Below are 6,154 nucleotides of genomic sequence, written 5' to 3'. Positions count from 1 at the left end.
AAGCAGTTGCAGAATCTTGAGGTTTCAAGATGGCCAGAGGAGGGCAGGAAGGAAGTTTCTTTGGTATTGGCAGCCGAAAGATGCCAGGGTTGGAAGGCTCCCTCGTGGTCCAGGGTCTGGGCGTCAGCCAGGTAGGGCCAGGCCTGCAACAGTATCCACTGACCCAGGGCTTGCCTGGCCCAGGGACAGCAACACCCCTGACCAGAGGCACAGGTCCTAATAGATGTACAGGCACAAATCCGCCCCCTGACCCGAGAGCTGTGACAGGCGAGGCCGTAGATGTGTCCATTCCACACATATGTATTAAAGCCCTGCCAGGCGGTGGGTTAGATGCTGAGGCTACAGTGAGCAACAGAGCAGGTACGTATCTTCTCTGTGCGGCTCTCACAGACCTGCAGGGAGCTGGGGCTTAATAAAATTCAAGCACAGAAATACATGTATAATCACAGCTCTGCTAAGCTCTAGGAACGCAGCGGCAAGAGTAAGGAACAGGAAGACCTGGCCACCCGAGTCATGGCCAGTGGGGCCGGGACAGTAAAAGTTCTGTGTGGATGGGGCCTGGAGGGTCAGCAGGAGGCACCAGGCACAAAGGAGAGGGGCCTTTGTGGTTGAGACCCATTGCACGTGGCGGGAGGCCTGTCTCAGGAGTCGAAGCCAGCGGGGTTAGAGGGCAGAGGAACAGAGAGAGGAGACGGAGCTCTGGAGAAAGGGGGTGGCTCACCCAGTCTGGCTCCTTAGGAGACGCTGCTTGGAGGGCCAAGATGAGTCCCAGAGGGGACGGCATGCTGGGACCAGTGTGCCAAGTCCCCCAGGGCCTCATACTCCCATGGTCACCAGGGAGGGAGCTGGTGGAACACAGTTGAGGAGCTGGCTGGTCAGGGCCCCAGTCCCCAGGTGTTCCCAACCCTTCTTATGGCCCCCTTATTCCTAGTAGCCTCATCTCCTGTCACCCCAAATGGTCTTTTTTTTTTTTTTCCAAGTGGTCTTTTTGATGGGTCTCACTACAAAGCTTTTCCTCCTGTGGGGCCCCATCTTGGACTCTTATTTTGCCCATTTCTCTTTCAGAGGAAGAGCTCTCCCACAGCTCCCCAGCCGCTGAGGTCCAGCCAGGCCCCCGGCCTGTAAGGAGCCTGGTTCATCCCCAGCAGCGGGTTCTTGACTCCGCCTATAGAGGCAGGAGCTCACGCAGGCCTTGCAGGGAGCTGAGCTTCTCAGACACCCAACCCAGGGGGGCAGCCCACCCTGGCCTCCATGCTCAGTGGGCTGCCCGTTCTCACACCCTTCCTGCAGCTCCCACTTCAACCGCCTGCAGCTCCAGCTCCTGGCCTCTTGGCCTTGCACCGGGAATAGTCATGGGGCCCACCTAGTGCCCACCCGAAGGCTCCATGTCTCCACCATGGGGGCACTCAACCCCCTGCCCCACTCCACCTACCTGGCCTATTGGGGTCAGGACCCTGGGAGCTCCAAACTCTCATCTGGGAAAGGAAGAGGAAATTGCATCTGGTGGGGGAAGGGACATGTCCTCCTTTGCGGGGTGAAAGAGGGCGCGTGGACTCATGGAGCTAAATCAGGACATGACACAGTTCACTCATGCTCCACAAACATTTCTGAGCACTGGCCAGGCCCCGTGTGTTGGGTCCACAGGTGCAAACAAGATCGGGTCTGGGGTCCCCGTGGTCAGTCCAGGAGGGGGACAAGGTGACAGCATGCCTTCAGTACAGCCCATTTTGTGCTGACAGAGCATCAGCATAGGTTGCTCTGCAAACAGAACACAGACCATGTTGAGGGGTGAACGGGAAAGGGATGAGGGAAGGCTTCCTGGACGAAGTGGTGTCTCAGCTGGGCTGTGAAGATGAGTAGAGGTGAGTCAGGCAAAGGGAAAGTGTAGGAGGACCCAGAGGCGAGGGAGAACATGGTGCATTCAGAAAGCTTCTGGGAAGTCAAGGCTGGAGTGTGGTAGGCAGTGGGGAGGGGTGAGTGGAGGCTGGAGAGGTCCTACAGGGCATGGGAGAGTGGAAGGATTGGGGGGTCCCTGGGCTGCTGCTGAAGGGACATTGTGCATAGGCCCTGCGGACCATGGCTGTGCACACTAGGATCCTGGAAGGGCCCGGGCTCATCCCCGGTTCAGCACATGAGCAGCCCCTCCCCCACCCTCAGGCACTCAGGGCCCGGTGCTCCCCCTCGACCCCCTCCCCAGGGACCCAAACTTGGGATGTGTGTGGAAGGATTTGAAAGCTTCCTGACTTGTCATTTAGTGAGGGCAAGAGGAAGGGGCAAAATGCCAGTACCAAGGCCAGGGCAGAGGATGAGCAGGAGATGGGGGGCATCGTCTGTAGGGAATTTAAAAGTACCAACAGCACGGATGAAGTGTTGGACTGCTTCCTGTGCTCGTCACGTGTCAGCAATTCTGAACAATGTCAGTGATGAAACGCTTCTCCCCAAAGACATCTTTCGTTGGTCTAGATTCTAAACAATTGCTGCAATTACCGTTGCTTTAACAATTCTATGTGTAAGCTTCAAATGAATGCATTTTTATTGCTTATCCTTTTTTTTTTTTTCTGCTGTACGTGGGCCTCTCACTGTTGTGGCCTCTCCCGTTGCGGAGCGGCCATGGCTCACGGGCCCAGCCGTTCCACGGCATGTGGGATCTTCCCGGACCGGGGCACGAACCTGCGTCCTCTGCATCAGCAGGCGGACTCCCAACCACTGCGCCACCAGGGAAGCCCTATTGCTTATCCTTTAATATGTACTGTGTTCCACGTGGAAGTCAATTTGCAGAATTCCCAGTTATATGGTGGCTCCCTCAGTTACCTGCATTGGCTTCGAGGGTAAGTTCTAAGGGTTCAGAATCATCCGAGCTGGCTCTCGCTGTGCTTTGTGCCCCTCATCCCCTGTAGCATCACATATTCTTGCTTTTAAACGGTTGGCTTAACATAAACAGTGTTAACTACTGTGATTGCGAAGAATGAAGAGACAGAACTTGACTTTCTTCCATTCTGTCACTCTTTGTGACCATTTGGAATGAGAATTTGTGTTTAAGATTTAAAACAGTGAAACAGTGCAAATTGTGAAGTATAATAGTTTTAAAGTGAAAATTTAAATTATTATGTGACTATTTTACTGAATTTGAATATCGTTAACGTTGAGATTTGTTCTTTAAATTTTTTTTATTTTAAAACTAAAAAAACGCATCATGAAAACAGAAACTGTAATGATACATTAAGTATTAAAGCCACCAATACGTAGGTAGTTTTTTCCCTTTATTTAAACACATTCATGTCATTAAAAAGTATTAATCCACTACTCTCTTCCTTTTTATATTGTAGTATTTTATTTTTATTTCATTACTGGGATGATTATGTCCAAATTTAATAAGTGAGAATTTCCACACATTTCCTTTCTAGCCATTATTATTGCTTTTTTTCATTTAATGAGTGTTACTGAAAATAATTTTGCGGTGGAGAGGAGGAGGTATCAAAAACGAATCTGCTCCTATATCAGATACTCCAGGTCGCCACTGGGCAACACTTAGCCCCGAGGAAAATCTCTCCAGTGAGGTCCCAGTGGGCATTATGAAAAGCCCATGGGGGCTTCTGAGGGACCTGTGGCCCTTGCCCACACTCCTCTCCTGTTGTCTCTGTGTGGTTGACCCTGACCCCAGAAAAAAAGCAGATGACACAGCTGACCACTGTGAGACCTGGCGAGGGCCACGCATGTCCAGGCCTGCCCCCCAGGGAAGGTCAAAGCGGGAGAGGGGGCGGATCCCCAAACTGGAGACCCCCAGGAGGGCTTCTCCCTCCATTACTGACGCTTCACTCAGTTTCCAGTGGCCTGGCTTGGGCAGCCGGCACGCCCACTCCGACGGGAGGGTGCTCGGAGACCAGGATCTGAACAACCCTGACTTTGGAGGCCTCCCTTCCTTTCTTCCTGCCCTCCTTCTTCCCAGGCACCGGGGCCTGGATGCTCTGCAAAGCTCTTGCACTCACTGCCCCCCACCCTTCCACCTCATGGTAGCTGCTGGAGTAGGCTCAGCAAAGGAAGCAGCAATAGGGCAGGATGAAAAGGCTTGGCAGACAAACACCGTCCAGCACCTGCTGCATGCCTGGCCCTGGTAGCGTTTCACCTCTATTCCATAACAGCTCTGCAAGGTAAACAGAGAAAGGCCTTCTGTTAGACAGTGAGGAAGCAGGCTCTGAAGCTGAGCAGCTGAGCCAGGTGAATGACGGTGCTGGGATCTGGACCCAGGCCAGGTCTCTCTCACCTCTCTGTACTGCTCTCAACAAGCTCCTGGGTGCTAAGTGCTGTGGCTCCCAGAGGGAGCTTCCTGCAGCATCAGCAGAAGCCTGGGAGCAGACAAGAGGGTCAAGGTGGTTGCAGAAGAGGGGCAGGGTCCCTTGCCTGGACACCGCCTGCCTGTCCAGCCCTGCAGCCCCGGGAACCCGCCTTCCATAGACTGGTTGTGCAGGGATTCTTGGCGGCTCCTTCCTATCTGCTTCCCTCCATCACCACCTGGAGCGGTCAGCACGCCAAAACCCCCCAGAGATGGGCCAACATGGCAGGGATGGGCCTAGAGCCCCGGTTCTATCTCAAGCTTGTCCCAGGGACCATGGCAGCCCGCAGCTGCGGCAAAACCCGTGCACGCCTCGCTACTGCTGAAGAATGAGAGTCCTCTCGGGGGGAGAGCAGAGCTCAGTCTGAGTCCTCTCCGGGGGGGACCCTGGAAGGAGAGCGACCTCGGTTCCATACACCCTGCCCCAGCTTCCAATCTCCCGGGCGCATCTGGGATCCTGAGGGCAGGGGAGGCGAGCACATTTGGGGAGCACTCCACATCTTTTGCAATCTCTCTCCTTCCTGAGGGTCACTGTCCCACTCTCACAGGCCTGGAAGCTGAGGTCCGGGGAGCGGTGCGGTCTACCCCGGTCACATGGCGGGTCAGCAGCAAGGAACTCGGTGGGCGTGCTGCAACTGCACGGTGACGGTCCGTCCTGACCCTGTGCAGGAGAGGGGCCCCCGCTGAAGACAAGGAGATAAGATCAGCTGGCCCAGGCCCTCAACTGGGGTTTGTGAAAGGGGTTGCTGAAGGGGCTGTTTCGAGAGCAACCGGCGGGCCGGTGCTGTTGCTGTGGGAAGAGGCTGCGGAGGGCCCGGCGGCTGCGTTAGGCGGGGCGGGGCTCGGAGGGCAGGAGGCGGGGACACCCAGCAGGCACAGCGACTGCTCCGAGGAAGGGATGGACACGTCAACCCGAAGAAGGGGCGAGCGCAGGCAGGCTGCAGGGTGCAGCGAGGGTGACTCTGGGGCTGAGCGCTGTCCAGGCAGACTAGGATGGGGTCGGAGCAAAGGATGAGCTTGGCTCATCCAGTGGCAGAAACCAGGAGGAAAGGCCAAGGGGTGTGAAGGCCAAGGGGTGTGAAGGCCTGGGCCCTGGAGGGAGTGCCGACTGGGGGCGTTCTACCCTTCAGATGCAGAAATGGAGGCCCAGCCAAGGTGGTGCAGGCCGAGCGGGGTCCAAACCCAGGTGGGTCGGAGCCCACCGCCTCCCCTAAGGAAGCCACTGCTGACCAAGCCCATAGAAAGTCAGAATTTACACCGAGCAGGTGGTGCAAACCTGCTACTGACGCGCACTGAAGAAGCGCGCAGAGAAGCGCTAAGCCCCAGGCAGGTCCTCAGCTTGCACGGAAGCCTGCTGCCATCACTCCGCGGGGTGCTTCCCGGTGACTTCGCACTGTGTCCCCCAGGTGGTGCATGAGGCAGCACCTTAATTTTCACTGCTAGGCCCTGCTTCCGCCATCACCTCACCTTCCCCTGCATCTTGGAGAGAGCTGGAGCAAGGGGGAGGGACCGAATCATTGACCCCACATCATTCATCCCCTTAATCAACTTACTGAGCACCTACCGAATACTAGGCCTTGTGCTGGGGGCTGGGGAGATAGGACAGTAAGACAGACCCGGCTTCTGCCCTGTTGGAGGAGGAGAGGGGCCTTTCCTATTATTTAGCCCAAGTCCCATTTTAGGAATGTGGAGACTGAGGCTCAGAGAGGGGAAGTGACTTGCCCGAGACAATACACATAGTTAGGGGCAGGACCAGGCGCAGCGCTCTTCTGAGGCACACCCAGCAAATATTCACTGAGCGACGGCTGTGTTCTAGGCACTGCT

The sequence above is a fragment of the Globicephala melas genome, chromosome 20, assembly GCF_963455315.2.
Source record: "Globicephala melas chromosome 20, mGloMel1.2, whole genome shotgun sequence".
Classification (NCBI taxonomy): Eukaryota; Metazoa; Chordata; class Mammalia; order Artiodactyla; family Delphinidae; genus Globicephala; species Globicephala melas.
Note: the sequence above shows the minus strand (reverse complement) of the source record.